This window comes from Pinus tabuliformis, chromosome 1_2 (assembly GCF_031772625.1).
Source record: "Pinus tabuliformis cultivar Carrire ecotype Pingquan chromosome 1_2, CPIR1, whole genome shotgun sequence".
In the NCBI taxonomy this organism is placed as follows: domain Eukaryota; kingdom Viridiplantae; phylum Streptophyta; class Pinopsida; order Pinales; family Pinaceae; genus Pinus; species Pinus tabuliformis.
In genome coordinates, this window is record NC_142298.1 from 559,083,780 (window position 1) to 559,105,329 (window position 21,550).

Consider the following 21,550-nt stretch of genomic DNA (forward strand, 5'->3'; position numbering starts at 1 on the left):
TTGGGAGGACATCCTCCTCTCCTTGGAACACCTGCATCGACACATGGAAAACTTGTATCGTCAACTGGAGCACATCGAGAAGCACATAGGAATCCCTCTCGCCAACGGTTGCTCATCGGGCAGAAATAAGGAGCCTATTCAGGTTGCAACCATAGATTTGGATCCCTCCTAGTCAATTTCCTCTGCAATGGTTTTAGTTTAACATTGTTTGACTTTATTTTCTTTTTGTTAAGGCTTTGAAGGCTCGATATTCAACATATGTATTTTTATTTTTGACTCTTTAGGCAACATTTTTTCTTATGCCTCCTTAAAAAGAATACATTTCTTGATATGGTTGGGTTACTCTAGCGACAAGCCTATCTAAAATGTTTAGAATTATTATGTAATATCTCGTTTGGAAGGCAATACAAATATTTATTTAAAAAAAAACTAACTTTATAAGTTAGAATTCGAGAATACATTGACTCATACTAAAAATTTACTAAATCTTTACTCATATGTAAACATAAACCATTATTATTATTATTATTATTTGTGACTAAGTTGATCCTAGGCTGGGGCTAGCCAGTTTATTGGATGGAAGAAGACCGATCTACCAGGATGCTTATCACTAAAAATTTACTAAATGTTTACTCATATGTGAACATTGTTGGTAATGTTGGAATTGATGTCAATTGATCATGTTGATGATATTGTGTTAAGGTTGATCTATGTTGAATTATAGATGGTTATTGTTGTAAGACTGCTTGAAGTGCAAAAGCTGAAAGTGATGTGAAGTGCAAACGCTGATCATTATTAAATATGTTGATTGGTTATCTTGATGTATGGCTTACAATTAAAATAAAAAATCGCACATGATATATTGAGACATAAGCTGGAAAATGTATGCTTTCATTAAATAGGAAAAATGTATGGTACAAATTTTGGAAAATGTAGTTAATACAAATATGAAAAGTTTTCAAGATTTGTATCTTATAATCATTACTGTTGAGCTATATTATTTCAGCTCTATTTTATTTTACAAAATTCTGAATTTCAAATTTGAAAATGAAGAGGCAGATTGTGAACAACCTTAGAAGACCAAGAGACAACTCCTCATTTCGTATTCCTGCATAGAATACAAATAGTCAATAAGCTATGCTTATAAAATATACATTATTGAATGAGAAAATAACTTTTTGATGTTAAGAATTTTGTATGAGAGGCTTCATGTGCAGCATTCTGGTGATGAGAAGAAGAGAAAAGTAGTAGAAAAGGAACAAAACTGAAGAAGAGAAGTAGAGAAGATGAGAAACATAACTGAGGGAAAAAATTGATATTAGGTAACCAGAAAACTTGACTTTGTATTGTGATTGAGAGATTTCAGTCTCCTTTCAAGTTGTAGCTTGATAAAGAACATGTTGTAGCCTATTGAGGTAGGAGCCTCCTGTGGGTTGTAGCCTGTAGAAAACTTGGTGGGAGTTGGAGCTTCCTTGAGGTAGTTTCCTCCTATAGGTTGGAGCCTACAAAAATTTTGATGTAATAGGGTAGTAGGAGCTTTCCTTCACATCACTTTCAGCCAAAAAATCATGGTTTTCTCCCTTATGGGTTTCTAATTATACCTAGTGTCTTCATGTGTTGCTTGTTGAATATTGTGTGAATGCTCTTGAATTCTAAATAAGTATATATGCAAATGTCTCTCTCTCTGGTAGTTGCAAAAGGAACCATTAATAATTGAACTATACAAAAGTCATTAGTTGCATAAAAATAAAATTGAAAAGAAAATTAAGTTAAGCTAAATAATTGGAAAGATACAATTACTGATTCACCCCCCGCCCCCCTCAATAATTTCCAAGCATATATCGAACATAAACCATTATTATTATTATTATTAATTTTTTTGTGACTAGGTTGAGCCTAGGTCGGGGCTAGCCCATTTATTGGATGGAAGAAGACTGATCTACCAACAATGGGATGCTTATCACCAAGATTGTGTGAGGCTCGGTTGAGCCTATACACCCCCTGGGAAATTTAATTCCCCCTAAGTGGTTTCCATCCTCAACTCCTCCCCATGAGGTTTGAACCTTTGAACTAGTGGGGACTTAACCCCACGTAAACCAACTGGTCTAAACCAATAATGGTGAACATAAACCATTATTAATCTTATGGTGTGAGAAAATGAGAAGCATAATACAATATTTCTCAAGAAGATGTATGGTGTAAGAAAAGTTGAGAGGAAGGCTTATGACTAGTGAGGGAAATCTCAATGATGAGCCCAAAAGCCTCTGTCCATTAATTATATTGTTATCAGGTGTCACCCATTGATTAGTACATCAACAAGTTGCAACTTTCCAATTGGTAAATATCAACATTATAATGTTGTTTGCAATTCGGTTCAAAATATCAGTATCATAATTTTAAGTAGCACATCAACAAGTTGCGACTTTTCAATTGGTAAATATCATTATTATAATTTTGTTTGCAATTGTGTTCAAAATATTAGTATCATAATTGTTGGGTAGCAGAAGGCCCACGCAACAGTTTTGGGGCTCAAAGCCCACAATTTTGGGAAAGGTATGGTAAAGACTCCGCGAAGTGCGCGGAGCGCGAATTGTAAATAAGTCGAGTCAAAGGGTTGTCTGCCCAAGAAATAATATAGAAGAATAGGAAGTAAGTTAGCTTGCCCATGGTCCGCGAACCATGGGAGTGTATAAATGGAGCGAGGGTCTATGGGTAGAAGGTAGATTGGATAGAGATTTCTGGATCTGAAATGCAATGGGTTGTGGAGAAGTGAAGTCTTGAAGCGTCTGTAAGTCCAAGTCAAGAGGGTTGGTAGGTAGAGAGAGGCTCTGTAGCTGTGTACGCGGAACCCTGCACCTGAGTGCATAGGGCGAATCTGGATGTATTGGTGAAGGAATTAAATAAAGATAAGTTGATTCTGAAATTCTGTATTAAATCTGAATTATTGTGGATCTGGCTAATTTGTGGTTAATATAACTATTTGATCTATGCACGCATGCTTATGTTATGAGTTTATGCAAATCTGTATCTTTCCTAAGTGCGTGAACTGGTTATTTCTGTTAAATGTTTGCTTAAAGACCATAAAAAGTAGATCTAATCTATAACAACGTATTAATAAGTATTAAAGGGTTTCCTGGGTCCGGATCTGCACAGAGCAGAGTGGCGCAAATCCATAGAACGATGTGCGAACCTTCCAAACCACATCAAGACATCCCAAGGGTGCGGAAACCTAGTTCCAGCACCCTCCCCTGCTACCTTGGGTGAGACCTTAGTTCGCGCTCCGCGGGCTGTTGCCGAAAGGGCCGGTAGCTGCGAGATTTGTTTCTAAATAACTTTTTCGAACTTGGGTCAGGCCCATATAAGCCAACAAATGGTTCCGTTTCTGGGATCGGGATCTGCCTAAGGGGTGTCTGATGTTGGAACACTAGAGTCCTATAAGAGCTTGAAGATTGATTGGATCAGGAGCAATACGAGTTTATAGAAAACTGACGCGCAAGCCAACGGTTAAGAATGGCAAACACAATCCAACTACCGGTATTCAAAGGAGCAGGAAGCGAAGATCCAGAATAATTTTGGTTCATGGTAGTGGCAGTATGGGAAGCACATGGAGTTACGAATAATAACATCAAGAAGGCTACCTTAGCTAGTGCATTGCAGGACCGAGTGCTGACATGGTATATAAAGTATTCAAGCAATAACCCGAATGCGGGAACAACGAATATTCAGACCGAATTAAAAAAAGAGTTTAGCCGGCTGAAATCAGAAACATAATTGATCATAGGGTTCAAGGAAATCACTATGATGCTTGGTGAAACTTCGTGGGATCTAGATCAGAGATTGAAAAGTACAATCCGTGAGGCAAACATGACGCTGTCGGATGCGCAGCACTGCGCGTGGTTTGTGGTGTCACTAACACCACATCTAAGGACAACACTGTCACAACAAAAGATCTCAACCCAAGTCGAAGCATGAGAGACCACGATGAGGTTGTATGAAACTCCGATACAGGATCTGGGGTTGGGAGTTCAGCAAATCCACGCACAAATAAAAAACCTGTGTTTGGAAATGCAGAAGTTAAAACAAGAACATGCACCCTTCTCAGGAGCCCGGGAGGAAGTATGGTGTATAAAGTGTAGGAGCCAGGGTCATGATAAACATCACTGTCTAGTCTTTGCGAACTATGTGGTAGTGGGGGGGCCAACGCTGTTATGACCAGAGGCACAGGCTGGGCCAAGCGTGGCACCCGCACTCTGGTGTGCGATATGTCAGGAGGGAGGAAAGCATTCCATAAACAACTGTCATCTATTACAGAACATGAGACAACCCCCCCCCCCAAAGTGGCTATTTTGCAACTTTTGCAGATCAGTGGGCCATGAGGAACAAGACTGTCGTAGTTATCAATTATTGATGGACCAGTCACCTACTTACAGAATGCAGAATGAAGTGCGAGGTCAGGATCCAGCCGCGACGATAGCACGTGGTGGATTCCAGGGACATGGACAAGGACGGGGAATGGGGCCAGGAAGGGGTCGCTGACAGCTCATTTGTTACAATTGCGGAGGAACAGGTCACTACGCGTGAGACTGTACCAATCCGACCAGAATATCGTACCCTTAATGCGAACAATTCGATCACGAATTGATACATTGCCACACACTGATAGTGCAAATTCGTGAGAAAAAGGAAGCACAATCTATGACGACACAGAACGTCCAGATGATGAGGGCCAAACCACACGAGGAATATCCCAACGTAAATATGGTGCTTAGAAGTGGCACAGTCACAGGAAAGGATAAGGGGAAACCAACCAAGGAGGACACAGGAGTTCGCAAGGAGATAGGTTTGGAAGCTAGGGAGAGCTTCACGGAGGTCTCTACCCCAAGTAGTAGGGATCAATCCGAGCTAGAAAGGGATCCCTCAATGTTGACTACCTTTTTAGAGACATGCATGAAATTGCTTCATGACAATAGAGCGATTAAGGGCTTGCAAGAATTGATAAATAGGTGCGCAGGGTCAAGTGAACCTCGCGTGATCCGAAAATTGGGAAAACATGCGTCGTGGACTGGGTGGGAAATGCGGTTAATAGCACAGATTGGTGACTATGAGATGGATCAAATCATTCTGGACTTGGGCTCAGATGCAAATTTACTACCTGACAGACGTGGGAGCGCATGGGAAATCCCACGCTGCAATGGTATCCTATTCAAATAAGGATGGCGAATCAACAGAAGATTTTTCCCATGGGAAGACTGCAAGGGATTACGGTAGATATAGAAGGCATGAGCACCCGAATGGACTTCGAGGTAATCGAAATTGTGGATGAAAGTATCTCTTACCTTGCGTTATTAGGAATAGATTGGGCCACTGATATGAATGAAGATATTAATTTAAAGAAGTGGAAAATGATCTTTGAGAAGAAGTCGCTCTGCGTAGTCAATCTGCTAGACCCGGCTGAAGGACCGCATTATACTGAACCCGTGCGTGACGAAGCAAGTGATGATGAATTAGATGGTATTTACAAAATCACTGCATGGCATCAAGGGGGGGGACAATCCGACGGTAGAAGGAAGAACATCATGCGAGCATGCAGACTTCGGCACCGAAGATTCAGATGAAGAAGATGAGCAATGGCATAATCGGCTGAAAGGGGTAACCACATTAAACTGCAATATGGTGACTAAATTGCTGTGTTGCATTAAATCTCAGGCTCGTGAACTACTGATGTATGATGGGCTAACAGTAGTAGATGAATTCTTGATCAAATTTGAAAGCACGGTACTAGAGCATTAGCGGTTTGATGCGTTGAAATGGGCATTGTGCGCGATGCCTGTGCGTTAGTGGGGCACACATGAAGGAACCTTCGAAAATTGGTGCGAATGTAGGTGCATGATGCAGATAAGATTTGGAAGGCTAGAGCTACACATAATGAATAAATATGATGAACATGATGATCCGCGCATGCAATTGACTAGATGGGTACAAGCCTATGGAGAGTAGCCTCAATAGGGGTGGGTACACTTATTTTATCATACCCTGGACGTCATCCCAAGGAATTGGTATACTGAAACGGAGCTCCGACCTGGCACAAACGAATGGGATATATTGCGCAAAGGTTTTCTGACAACTTTCCTCTTTGAGGATCAATGGATGGACATTGTGGACGATGCGGTACAGGTAGTAAAGGCCAGTATCTTCAAAATACCATTAGAACCATAAGAAAATGTGCAACGAGACTGGTCGCGACAGTTGAGCCAGGCCTTGGAATGTTACAATGTGCAGGTAGAAGATGATGAGGACGACCCTAGAAACATCAATATTCCAGAAACAGAGGGAGTTGCGAGGTGCGCGGACCAACAATCAAGGATCCAGACATCACTGCACCACTGAAAACGAAACAAGTAAACATCGAAACAGAGGAAGAGCCGAAGTATGCAACGCTAGGAGACTATTGGGACGATGCCACGATGGAAAAGGTGGTCGAGTTGCTTCGAGAATATCAAGATTTATTCCCTAGAAAAATCACGGAGTTAAAAGGGATCCTCGGTGACCTAGGAATGATAAAGATAACCCTGAAGCCGGATGCAAAGCCAGTTAAGCAGTGACCTTACCGGTTGAATCCAAAATACGAAGTGAAGGTCCGCAAAGAGTTGGATAAGATGCTTGCGGTAGGAATAATTGAACCAGTAGAAGAGTCCGATTAGGTAAGTCCTATGGTCGTGCAAGAGAAGAAACAAAAGGGTGAAATTCACATTTGCGTCAATCTCAGAAAGCTCAATGATGCATGTGTCAACGATCCCTTTCCGACGCCATTTACAGACGAAGTACTGGAGAATGTGGGAGGACAGGAAGCCTACTCCTTCATGGACAGTTTCTCGGGTTACCACCAGATCAAGATCGCACCAGAGGACAGAAGTAAGACAACTTTCGCCATCGAATGGGGATGTTTTCAGTATACGGTGATGCCCTTTGGACTAAAGAATGCGCCGACGATATTCTCTCGTGTTGTGGTAGCTGCATTCAAGGAATTTATACACAAGTTCTTAGAGGTATATATTGATGATTGGACCGTATTTGGGCTAGTTAAGAAGCATACCGCCAGCCTACAATTAACGTTGGATACTTGCCAACAGCACCAGATTGCGCTAAATCTGAAGATGTGTACTTTCTTCGTCCCTTTTGGGAACCTGCTCGGCCATGTGGTTTGTAAGCAAGGTCTGATGGTGGATCTGGTGAAGATCATTGTCATACTTAATCTGCAAGCATTGCGAAGTGTCAAACAACTGCACGCCACACTGGGACACACTGGTTACTATCGAAAGTTCATAAAAATCTACGCACAGATCACGACACCAATGGAATAGTTGTTGAAGAAGGATGCTACTTATTTCTGGAATGAGGAATGCAACAAAAGTTTGGAAACGATTAAGGAAAAGATGGCATTGGCCCCTATATTGATCTTTCCGAAATGGGACATAGAATTTCATGTGCACGTTGACGCGTCATGTATTGCATTGGGCACGGTACTCACTCAAGAAGGAGAAAAGAGAATTGATCATCTGATCGTGTTCGCAAGTTGATGATTGTCAAAAGATGAGAAGAACTACTCCACTACTGAGCGAGAAGGATTGGCTATGGTATACGCACTCCAGAAATACCGCCACTATCTATTTGGAGGACACTTTAAGATGTATACTGACCACTCTGCGCTCAAATACCTAGTGAATAAGCCTGTGTTGGGGGGGCGCATTTGTAGGTGGCTGTTATTATTTCAAGAATATGACTTCAAAGTCATCGTAAAGCCAGGACGTCTAAACACAAGCCCAGACAACCTATCTCGCATTGAGAACAACGATGAGCCCATGAACTTGGAGGAAGGACTACCGGATGCACAATTGTATGCAGTGCGCATCGCAGATGGCCATTTTGAGGACATAATCCACTTGTTAACCACAGGAACCATGCCGTAAGGATATTTTGTTTAGCAGAAAAAAGAATTGGTGATACGCGGAGCAGACTTTACTGGTATTGCAGGACACCTCTACAAGATGGGCAACGACAAAATATTACGCAGATATGTACCTGAATTTGAGCAAGGATAGATCTTGGCCGAAGCACATGGAGGGGTTGCTAGAGGACATTATGCGGGTCACGCTACAACACAAAATATTCTTCGTGCAGGACTATGGTGGCAAACTCTACATCAAGACTCGAAAGCATACTGTCAAGCTTGCGACGTTTGTCAACGAACTAGGAAACCATCGCGAAGGGATGAAATGCCACTCAATCCACAGATGACGCTGCAAATGTTTGAGAAGTGGGCAATCGACTTCGTGGGACCTATTTCACCTCAAGGGAAGACTGGTGCGCGCTATATCATCACCTGACCGAATATTTGACCCCGTGGGCAGAAGCACAGCCAGTTAAGGATTGCATGACTGCCACAACGGAGAAGTTTTTGTTTGATAACGTGTTGACACGGTTTGGATGTCCCAAAATTCTAATGAGCGACCAGGGAATGCATTTTCTGAATGAAATGATTAGCGCACTCACTGAGGAATTCCAAATATATCATCAACAGAGTACGCCATACCATCTGCAAGTGAATGGGACTGTCGAAGTGTTCAACAAAATTTTGGAGACTTCATTGACTAAGGTCTGTAACGCGCAACGAAATGATTGGGACTTGCGCATCCCTGCGGTACTGTGGGCTTACTGAACCACATGCAAAAAGTTGACGGGCCAGACACCTTTCCGGTTAGTCTATGGTAAGGAAGCCGTTATGCCCATGGGATATATTGTACCCAGTTTGCAAATCGTGGTAATAACAGGCATGGCTGACTGCGGGGCTTTGGAGGAACGGCTCGCGCAACTGGAGGAACTTGAGGAGGAATGGTTTTTGGCTAGATTCCATCAGCAAGTACAAAAACAGTGAGAGAAAGTGTGGCATGATCGCCATATCAAGGTGCGCACTTTCAAGGAGAATGATCTAGTATTACTATATGACAAAAAGTTCGAGAAATTCCCTGGCAAGCTCCGAATGCATTGGTTGGGTCCCTATGTAGTCAAAGAAGTTACAAATGGAGACACGGTCCTGCTGCCCAAGCTCAATGGAGACCCATTCCTAGGAAGAGTAAATGGCAGTTGCCTAAAGCTCTACACGGGTGGGCCGACCGCCTGACTAACCGACCAAAGGACTGTCTCACCGATCCAGCCAGTTGAAAGAGAACGCAGGACAATAAAGAAATTTGGAGGGCAGTTGCGTGACCACCAGGGTGTGCATGGATATGGCTTGTCACAAGGGTTGCAGTTGCGCGGAAGGGGATGCACTGCTACGTTGACAAGCAGAGAGGTGACCGTTGTTGTCACTATTCATGGCAAGATCTTTGAGTTATGGCAAAAGGGAGCGAGTGGTGGGCAATTAAGAGACAAGGTACGAGCTGGATCTAGAACGACCTGCCGTAGGCTTAACATGAGGACACTGGAAAAGGCGGGAGCCCACGAATTTGAATTTCGACACACTTATAAATCACTGGGGGACCTCTACTGAATAGGTTGCACTTTTGAGAACCTTAAGTTGTTGTGCTTTCCCACCGCTATGAAACACTTCATTATCTACAATCAAGGAGTAAGGCCGAGAGTTGTGATATGGCCAAAGATGCAGGGCTTTCTGAAAAATATGGTGTGGATAGCTGCGGGCACGATGCAGAGTTCAACATCGACAGGAGAGGATGTGCCGGAAAATTGTAGACACGAAGCAGAACTGGTCTGGATACCGTCACCTTACCCATGGGTTGGTCGGCGAACCATAAAGGATAAAGGAAAAGTTGTAAAAACGAAGCCAAATGGGGGAATTGCAGTTAACAAGTCATCTTTGGTGTATCTTTAATATTTGGATCTCGCGAACAACAACAATGGTCTTGGAAAATTGCAACACACGCTACAACAGACAGTGCGAAGAGAAGATACGAACTTAGTAATTGGCTGCGTTGGTACGAGGAGGTCCCGTATGTGGCACCCCATCTAGAGCTAAAATACTATGAGGGGGTGTTTTGTGTTAATCGAGAAGAGCAGAATGAGCATTATCAGTTGCGAGAATTGGTAGAAACAACGAATCATGAGCTAGAAGAAGCATTGCAGGAGACGAAGAAGGAGCAGCAGAATGAAGGACGTCACTCACAGGGAGGTGAACCATGGAGCCTAGGCAGCGCATCTCGCCACACCGACGAGAGACTTGTGGCGAGTCACGATTATTGTGTTGGGGGACTGTTGGGTAGCAGAGGGCCCGCGCAATAGTTTTGGGGCTCAAAGCTCGCAATTTTGGGAAAGGTATGGTAAAGACTCCATGAAGTGCATGGAGCACGAATTGTAAATAAGTCGAGTCAAAAGGTTGTCTGCCCAAGAAATAATATAGAAGAATAGGAAGTAAGTCGGCTTGCCCATGGTCAGCGGACCATGGGAATGTATAAATAGAGCGAGGCTCTATGGGTAGAAGGTAGCTTGGATAGAGATTTCTGGATCTGAAATGTAATGGGTTGTGGAGGAGAGAAGTCTTGAAGCGTTTGTAAGTCTGAGTCAAGAGGGTTGGTAGGTAGAAAGAGGCTCTACAGCTGTGTGCGCAGAGGCCTAGTAGAGTCCACAGTTGTGTGCGCGGACCCTTGCAGCTGAGTGTGCAGGGCGGACTGGATGTATTGGTGAAGGAATTAAATAAAGATAAGTTGATTATGAAATTCTGTGTTAAATCTGAATTATTGCAGATCTGGCTAATTTGTGGTTAATATAACTATTTGATCTATGCGCGTATGTTTATGTTATGAGTTTATGCAAATCTATATCTTTCCTAAGTGCGCGAACTGGTTAACTCTATTAAATGTTTGCTTAAAGACCATAAAAAGTAGATCTAATCTATAACAACGTATTAATAAATATTAAAGGGTTTCCTAGGTCTAGATCTGCACGGCGCAGAGTGGCGCGAAGCCACAGAACGGTGTGTGAACCTTCCAGACCACATCAAGACATCCCAAGGGTGCAAAAAGCTGGTTCCAACACCCTCCCCTGCTACCTCGGGTGAGACCTCAATCTGCGCTCCACGGGCTGTTGTCGAAAGGGCCGGTAGCTGTGGGATTTGTTTGGCTAAATAACTTTTTCAAACCTAGGTCAGGCCCATATAAGCCAACAATAATGGTGTTTTCAGTTCCTGTGAGTGGATCTATGGTTCAACGGAAAATTTATGTAAGCTTAGCAAAATTGCTTCAAGATTTTGATGCTTGCACCCATTATATTTTGGAACACTCTAATTACTACATTCTAAGAGTCACATCATTCAACCTAAAATCAATTATTTTCTTTCCAGTCATTTAAAATAAAAACATATGAAAATGGGCAATGCCATCAAATGTGTTGGGAAATATGCAGTGAGAATTGTGCTACACAACCCTTCAGTCAGGAATCAATCAGGAATTGTAAACTCATTACAATGCATGTAATCACTGTAAATATCACACGAATTTTGTGTCCCGTATTCAAATCATTCAAAATTTATGATAGAAATATCACACCTATCATGTATTGAATTTAAGATGTCATATTGTATTGAGTAAATGATCAAATATCCTCGTACCAGAAACCAAAATAATTCGAGGGAGAGAAAGGGTAAAATAAAGGAATAAATTTAGGGGAGAGCAAGGGTAAAATAAAATAATTGTAATGTCAATCTAATGGTCACCCAATCCAACAAGAATAGTGGTTCCTCCGAGGACAAGAAGAATCAACTTCCACAAAAACACCCTGTTACACAGTAATTTGTCACTGTCTTCACTCCAGTCTTCCTTTTGTGTCATGTGTCCAAGTCATACATGCTCATATTAGACAAATTCTCTCTAATGTTGCCAAATGACCCACTTTTCCAAAGGTTTCTACCTCATCGCTTCTGTTGGCTAAATAAACGTGCTGATGGGAACTCCAAAATAGTCTAGAAGCACTGCCATCGCGGAAGTACACGTGATTCCCGCGATGGTCAGATTTTATGTGCCAGCATAACTGTCGCTTGTAATCTTCCACGATGACGTGACTAGCTACGTTATTCAATAGCAATGTCAGCGCGGAAGGCCAGTTATGTGCCCGCGATGATCTAGATTGGGCAAATTTGTTCCAACAGTCGGCCTTCCAGATGACTCCAGACCTGGTTGTTGGCCTAGTTTATGTCGCCCTCCTTTCTCTGGCGTGGTTGTTCCTTCATTTGTGCTACCTTCCTTGGAGATAAGCTCATTATCCCACCTTTCATGGAGACTCCTTCTCCTATTTAAACTCTCACCATTGCTATGTGCTGCTAGTTAGGAATTCTTAGTCTTTGGAGTGGTTGCTCATAGTGCTATTATTACTTGTGAGCTTGTTAGATAGCTGGTGTGAGTGTGACAAGTGTGGGATTGTTGATAGCTTGAGGAAGGTTGTGAAGTGCCTTTGATCTTGAGTAAAGATTGTGAGTGAGAGAGACTTGTGTATTGAGAGATCCATCTTCAAGAGTGAATGCATGAGGAACATGTTGGTTGGATCCCTCTGAGAAGGCTTGTGACATCAAGACTTTGGTTGTAAGCTTACTCTTATTTCATTATTAATGCAATCAATGATGTTTTCCTATGTCTTGTATGTAATGTACTTGATAGCTCATGAATTCTTGACTTTGTGAGTAAATAGATCATTTGTTGTTCCGGTTACGTGCTTTGTTGTATTTCCTTTGCATTGTTTCAGGTTGATCACTCATTAGGAGAAGGAAGCGGAAGCTGGAGCAGCGCAACGGAACTCCATCGACCACCAGTTGAGGTAGGCCTCCAACTATGACTGTTTAAGGAAAGTTATTGTTGATTTGTCCTTGTTTGTGACTAGACCCACTCTAGGGCTAGAGGGGTTGCCTCTGTCCGCAAAGGGAACACTTTCTTGCATCACAAATTGGCGACTCCACTGGGGAGCAGTTTGTTCTTTTCTTGTTTACTCTTGTCTTGTTTTTTGTTTTGGTCTCTTTTGAAGTTTTAGGGATTGGTTACTAGTCTTCTGAGTTTCCGGGCCTGATCTGGGAAATGTCCTTATTTGATTAAAGATTGATTGTCTTTGGTTTAGGAGTTTTTGGTTCGCCTGTTACTGTTTTGAACATCATCACGGCTTTTAATTTAACAGTCGCGCTGTCATCGCGTCACCCCTTTTGTAGTATCCTGTTCATTGCGTAATTACTCTTAACAGTCGTGACGGTTCTGTAAATCGGATCATCGCGGAAAAGTCGTGTACTTCCGCGTTGACATCACTTTGTTGTTGCAGTGTGCTCTTTATCAGCGCTTGTTGCTTGTCTGTCACTCGCGCTGATTGCTGTAGAATTGAATTTTTCAATTATGCCTCCTGAATCCGTCAGTATTGCTAGTCCCTTGTTGTTCTCACTTGTTTGATAACTTGTTTTTCACTGTTTAGAGGTTGAGGCACTCTCTTGTGAGCTTTGTTAAATGAATCTTGTTTTTCTTGCTTTGTGACCTAGTTTCATTGTTTCAAGTCTTTTGGATCAATTTTGCTTGGTTTCCTGTTTGCAAAGATTCGTTTGCTGCTTGCTGTTGGTTTGATTGAGCCTTCCCCTTTGCTTACTTTTGGTTGATTGTTTAGTGATTGTTATTGGACCAATCTCGGCATTGATTTGATTTCTCTTCACTACCCGGACATAGATTACAATTGTTTGGATCAACCGTTTTTCCACATTTGTTTGTTGCTTATTGGTTTCTTTTAGATTAGAGACATCAAAATAAAAAAATTGCATTTCATTTGGCATGCGAAAGTGAAGTGACTTTCATTTCAAGTTGCATTTTGAAAAGCGAATGATTAAATGTCTCATTAGTAGTATCCGTGCACTTTAGGAATTGATGTCTGCTTTGAGTGACTGTTTTGTTGCCTTGGTTTTCTTGGTTTGGGAATGATCTCTCTACCCTCCCATAGGTAGGTGTTCATCGAAAAAAAGGGATATTTCATTCATTCTAGCTGCATCCTAGGTTTTGTTATATACATACGGTAAGGCCTGAAAACTGAAACATAATCCAAGATCAACTTTAAAATGAACTGAATAAATCTAACAATGCATTAGAACATAACACACACATTTAGAGGTCTAGGCTAGAGACGTGCTCCGGCGTCGTTAAACCTAGTCACTTTTGTTTCCACTCAAGGTTGGGTGATTCCTCCTTCTGTGACTCAATAGTGGTCTAGCACAGAATTGTGCTCCCACGTACCGTCGAGTATATGGGGAGACCCCACTAGGTTATCATCCTTTATCCATAGGAATTTGTGTCTGCCACCTTACAAGCCGTAACGCATCGAACACAACATTCGGGAAGATTGACTGCAGTACGGAAAGTCCTTGGTTTTCATATGACCGCCAAGGTGTATATGCAGTTTTACGGATTTGTCTGGTAAACCTTTTTCCTAGTTCTCCAGAGTAGTCACTTTCGTTCCTTTTCGGACTCCCTAAAAGAAAAGGTCCATCTGAGCACTTGTCACTTCAGGCTCATTAAATATTCAAAGGTGACTAGAGTCATATTTTGTCCTTTTCTCGACTCTTTAAAAATGAAAATGTCAAGTTTTGTTCCTGTGTCTTAAAATTTATTCGGCCGCGATTCACATTTACCCGGTTAGATCTTGTTTGAATTAGCTTGAGTAGGGCCATTTCTCGTTAGTTTGCCTAGGATCTTTTGAAGTCATCATCCTGGCGGAATCACCGATCCCGTCTCCCGTTTCCAGTAACCAAGGGTCTCCTTCTTCTGTTGCTCCTGAGCTACCGGTTGTGAGTGATACTCTCCCTGTTATTTCGAGTATCCAACTGATTAACTCTCACGCTCTAGAGGACAAGACTTACGAGATTCACTGGAACCATGTTTGGGAGCATTCCGAAGAAGATATTCCCGGTACCCCTCCTAGTGTTTCAGTCCCAATGTCTTCTTCTGATTTGGAGGACACATCCCTTGTCACAAGTGAAGAATCCATTGCAAGGAGTGGTGAAATTCCCACCTCAACGGAAACTCCACCTTTTCTTATCACCCCTCTTGGTGTTATGTTGCCTTTACGCTATAAGGCATTGAGGGATGTTATGTCTTCTAGGACTCCCCCTACGAGTTATATGTGGTCACACACTATCACTCCGACCTCGAAGTCCTTTATTCCTCAAATTCGGAATGTGCCTGTCACTTCCATCCCGACTATTCCGACTGTCTATGTGGCTTCTTCAACCCCTGTTGTCGGTGTCGTTACTGCACCCCCAGTTGTGACCGCTGCTGCTGGACCTTCTTCAGGCTCAGCTAATGGTGGTCCATCGGCATTCGTACCCGGAGTTGTTGACCCTACACTAAGTGCCCCACCTTCTTCTGGTTCTATCCCAACAAGGGGGGCATACGATCAATATTTTCATGCTCTTCAGAATGCGAATCCTAAAAATCCGTTTCATTATTATGATTCTAGAGGAGCTCATATCTATTATCGCGGACCTCTACCACCTCAGCCTATGGTTGAGGTCACGGTCCCGTTATCCGTTGCTTGGACCCCCACTAGTTATGGCGGTGGCCAAGTATCACCTGCACATCTTCAAGGACCACCTCATCAAGGCCAACCGTCTTACATGCAAACCTCTCATGGGCAGCAGTATTACGGGCAGTCTTATCTAGGGCAACCTGGAGGCCCACAAGGACAACCCTTTCAGGGACAACCTTCGGCCTCTGGTGGTCCGTCTTTTACCTATTTTGCGCAACCTTCTGGTAATCCGGGACAACCTTACATGCAACAAGGCCAACCTGGTGTCCAGCAAGGCTATCCTTCTGGGCAAGTCGGTCAACCTTACGTTCAGCAAGGCCAACCCACTGTCCAGTATGGTCAAACATCTGGACAAGTCGGTCAGCCTCAAATCCAATCAGGTCAACCAACTGTCCAGTCCGCTCAGCCATCCGGTCTATCAGGACAACCCTCAGTTGTGCAAGGACAACCCAACACCCAGCAAGCTCAGCCTTCTGGGCAAATGGGTCAATTTCAATCTCAACTGGGTCAACCTTCTGGCCAGATGGCTCAACCTCAATTCTCTCAAGGACTTCCTTCTGGGCCTACTCAACCAGGCACTCAAATGATTGTTGCTTCTCAAGCTCAACCCGGTTTTTAGCCCCAGGCTAGGCCCCAGACCCAATCCGGTCTTCAAATGCAGGTTGGACCTCAATCCCAACCAGCCTATCAAACGCAACCTACCTCTCAGGCTTAGTTTGGAGCCTAGCCACCTTATGGTTTCCAGCAATCCCAAGGGCAAACTCAATTTTCCCCATATCAAAATTATCAACAACTGCAGGTGAGTCCTTATCAGAATTACCAACAACCTTATGTTTCTCCTGCAGGCCAAATTGGCAATCAATGGAATGCTGGGAGGCAAATCCAGGGTCCGCCATCCTATAACCCCTATGGAAAAAATCCCTACGAACAAAACCCTCCTGGGCCAAATCCGTCTGGACAAAATGAATGGGGCAACCGCCAGCTGGCTGGAACTCTAGTACTACCTCTTACCCGCAGCCTCAGATGTCCTTTAACCCTCAATTACCCTTTTTAGCGACATTGGAATTACCAAATGTGTCCAAACTGACCAATGATCCTATTATTCATAATCCGTATTGGCCCCGGGTTCCAACTAAGATTCCCGGTGATTGTCCCAAATTCGTTGGTAAAGCTGGAGAAGATCCCCAGGCTCACGTCATGACTTATCATCTATGGTGTTCATCAAATTCGTGGCTTGATGATTCAATTTGGCTTCGCCTTTTTCAAAGGACTCCCATTGGCTCTGCTGCTAAATGGTATATTGAGTTATCTCGCGGATCTTTTCAGGATTTTAACTCATTGGCTATGGAATTTTTGACTCATTTTCAGTTGCCGATTCGATATGAAACAGGCACACACCTCCTGACATCCTTAAAACAGACAATGGCTATGCATATCTCTGATCATATCCATGAATGGAGACGACGTCATCGTTTGATTAAGTTTTGGATTCCCAATCAGCGTCTCACCGACTGGTTCACGACTTCATTCGTCGGCCCGATAGCACGGGACATTGCTATGGGGGCATGTGTAACTGAAGAGCAGGCTATTGCGCGCACTCAATACCTTGACTTGGTTTATTCCCAGTCTGGTACGCTATATGATTATTTGCCTGATGCCCCGAGACCAGGAACTTCCAAAGCCCCGCCAACACCATCTATTGACGGTATCATCGGTTCCGTTAATCCACCTTCAAAGAAAACTTCCGTGAACCCTGGGAAGCAAAATTCAAATGCTCTGAATGAAAATACTTCTTAGGCTGTATCCAATTCTAGTAGTACTTCCGAGGTTAACGTTGTTCAGTCCACCATGGCGGACAAAGCCTCGAAAGGAAAGAAGAAGGGAAAAGGAAAGAATAAAGCGGATCAACCTAAGCAGGATTCCCCTAAACCTCCACCCAAGGAAGGCGCCAAACGCAAGCCCAAGTACCCTTGTCTTATCTGTGACGAGGATCACTATACCAAAGACTGCCCAAGGCGGTCTGAAGTTAGTTGTTTGTTGAAAGGTGCTCCCGGGACTCCTGCTGTGCTTAAAGAACCTTTTCCCTCACAGCAAACGCAAATGGTGGCTGATCCATCCCAATCCTCTTCTCCCTTTGGTTCTCAAGTATTTATGGCTGGGACGATTCCTGTCCACATCAGTACTCGGGCAAAAGAATATCCGTCGCCTACTAGGAAAGAGCCTGAGGTCCCCTCTAGCGCTCCTCCATCCAATTCTGGTCCGCTCCATATCGAGAGACCTAGCACTAAGACGCCCATCCGACCCCCTCCGAAAGGTGTACTTTAGAAATCTTCTTACAACCCTAATGCTCGTGCTACGCAGCACTACAGCATCATTGAGGACTTAGCCCAGGTTCCGTTAGCTATGTCCGCTTTAGAAGTACTCCAGAGCTGCCCCTCTCAGAGGAAGTCCTTGTTGTCGGCCATCGGTGGCATAAACCCGGCTAACTCGAATCTGATTACTTTTGACCTGGAAAGACATATACCAAGATTACCTCACCAAATTGCCTTCCTCATCCAGGTCATCATCAATTCCAAAACGATTCATCGTACAGTCATTGATGAAGGCGCTTCAACTTGCATCATGTCTGTTGCCTGTTGGAAGGCTATTGGTTCTCCGACTCTGAGCCAGTCTCTTACGACCTTGGAAGCCTTTGATGGGAGAGAGCCTCGCCCTTATGGTATACTCCAACGTTTTCCCATTACTTTGGAAGGGAAGACGATCGAAGTGGAAGTTGAAGTTGTTGATGCTAATCTTACCTACAACCTCCTTCTAGGACGTAGCTGGACATATGCCATGCGAGCTGTGGCTTCATCTCTATTTCATGTCATTCGTTTCCCTCATCAGGGGAAGATCGTTACCGTAGACCAGCTTTCCTTCTTCGCCTCCTCTTCCGAAGGCAACATGCCTTTTGTGGAGCATACCTCCATCCCATATGAGAGTGTGGGAGCTGGACTTTTTAAAGATCCCGCCCTTATGGGTGTGTTTTCACTCCCACCTCCTAATGTCACTCCTATCAATATGATTTCCATCCGCTCTGATCCGTAGATTCTTCCCCCAGCTGATCAGGTAGAATCTTGGGGTGATGAGATGCCGTTGAGTCCTGCCGAGCTCAACTACATCGAAATTGTTTCTGCATCGGCTCCACCTTCTGAACCTGCTCCTTCGAGCAGGGCTCCCGACTCGTATGCTCATTCCCCTTGGCTTGGAGATGACGCTTCTTCGGATCTGTTAAAGGAAACATTTCCTTCCGATGAAGCCATTATCAAGACCATGTCTCTCGAGGAACCCCCTTGGTCTGATCATCACCATCGTCCCTCGTTCCTCCCTACCACCGGGAAATGCTTACCTGTCTCGAGCAGTTTGCTCCTTGTCTCCCATCCCAACCCCTTCAGACACCCATTCAAGTTTATCAAGTGTCTTCTGAAGGAAATATGGGAAACATCACGCAGACCCAGCCCATCGACATCTCTGTGAAACCAGGGATTGTCGAGCATATCCATGTCGGGGTCACCTGTACTCCGGAGGAAATTCAGCTCTATACTGATCTTTTTCGCGAATTTCATGATGTCTTTTCTTGGTCCTACGAAGAAATGCCCGGCATTGATCCTAGTATAGTGGTGCATGAGATACCTACGTATCCGGGTGCTAAGCCTGTTCGCCAGCGTCTACGCCCCGTGCACCCCCGAAAGGCTGTGGCTATTAAAGCGGAAGTTGAAAAGCCTCTTAAGGCTGGTTTTATTTACCCCATCCCACTCACAGATTGTGTCTCCAATATCGTCCCTGTGACTAAAAAATAGGGTACCATTAGAGTCTGTGTTGATTATTGTGATATTAACTGGGCCTGTCCCAAAGATAACTTCCCCACACCCTTCATTGGCTAGCTCATTGATGAGTGTGTTGGGAGCGAAATGTATTCATTCATGGACGGTTTTTCTAGGTATAACCAGATCAATATTGCGCTTGTAGATCAGCACAAGACTGCCTTTATCTGTCCGTGGGGCACTTTCGCCTACAAAAATATCCCTTTCGGTTTGAAGAACGCCGGTGCTACCTTCCAACATGTAATGTCCTATGCATTCCATGACATTCGACACATTGTACAGCTGTACCTGGATGATCTACCAACTCATTCAGCAAAACACCAGGACCATCCTACTCATCTTTGCGAAATCTTTCTCCGCTGTCGACACTACCGCATCAGGCTTAATCCTCATAAGTGTGTCTTCTGCGTTGACTCAGGCAGACTACTCAGGTTTATCGTCTCCTGAGAGGGCATCCGTTTGGATCCCCTTAAAGTCAAGGCTATTTTAAATCTTCCTCCCCCTGCTTCTTTGTAGCAATTGCAGAGCTTGCAGGGCAAAGCGAATTTTCTAAGACGATTCATTCTGAACTATGCCGAAGTGGCTAAAGGTTTCACGTGGTTATTAAAGTGAGATACCCCTTTTCATTGGGATGCCACTGCTCAAGAGTCCTTCGAGTGTCTCAAGGGTCTCCTTGTTTCTGCTCCATTGTTGCGTCCTCCGAATTATCATCGCGACTACACTCTGTATTTGGTCGCTGCCAATACCACTATTGGCATGGTTCTCGTTCAAGATGACGATGATGACACTAAGCATGTCATATATTATCTCAGCCACAATCTTCTAGATACGGAAACTCGATACGCTTACGTCGAGAAGTTGGCATTGGCCGTCGTTTGTGCCGTCCAACGTTTCCGCCATTATATCTTGTTGCGTACTACGACCGTGGTTTCTGATTGCAACCCGATGACATACATTTTGTCACATCAGTTGCTGGGGGCAAGTACTCAAAGTGGATTGTTATCCTCCAAGAGTTCGACTTTGAATTCACCACCGCCAGGTCTAAGAAATCCCTTGTCTTTGCTGAGTTACCTTGCTCTTTGCCATCTCCTACCGCCCTCTCGGTCAAAGGACCATATCCGGAACGAAACTCTGTTCCTAATTAGCACCCTCGATCCCTGGTACGGGGATATCATTGTATATCTGCAGACGTTCTCTTTTCACCCCGATGTGTCTAAGGATGCTCGGCGACGGATTCGTCATCAGTCTCAGCCCTATCGTATCATTGGGGACACCCTGTACTGTCTTGGTGCCAACTCAGTCCTCCGCCGCTGCTTAACATTCGAGGAAGTTGAGTGAGTTTTGAATGACTACCATTCTGGCGCCTATGGTCGTCACATGTCCGGATATGCTATTGCTCAAAAGATCCTCTGCGCCGGTTATTTCTGGCCCTCCATCTTTAAGGATTGCATCCTTGTCGTCCGCTCCTGTCACGAGTGCCAGATCTACCAGCGGAAGATGCGTGTGCCTCCCGCTCCATTGCACCCTGTTGTTACCGTTGGCCCTTTTGCAAAATAGGGCATTGATTATACGACCTGTAACCCTCGCTCGGCTGGGGGGCATGGGTATATTATCGTTGTCATTGATTACTTCACAAAATGGGCCAAGGCGATGCCCATATTATCTGAAGGCGGTCACACAGCGGTGCAATTTTCATTTAACCATGTTATTTCACGGTTCGGAGTCCCTCAGGCTATCATCACTGATCACGGGAAGCATTTCCAAAATCACATGATGACCGAGCTAACAACCCAGCTAGGCTTACGGCATGTAGTTCGACTCCATACTATCCTCAGGCCAATGGCCAAGTAGAAGTCGTCAACAAGGTTCTAGTTACGATGCTTCAACATACCATTGGCATGCACAAGTCTAACTGGCACTTGATGTTGTTCTCTGCCTTGTGGGCCTACCGAACCTCTGTGAAGGATGCCACCAGTTTCACTCCATTTCAATTAGTTTATGGACTGGAGGCTACCCTTCAAATTGAGTGCGAGATCCCTTCTTTGAAGTTGGCCGTCGAATTACTTCCCAACACTACTCCGGTAGAAGAACGCCTTCTTTACCTAGAATGGTTGGACGAGACCCGTTGGCTAGCCTCTCTA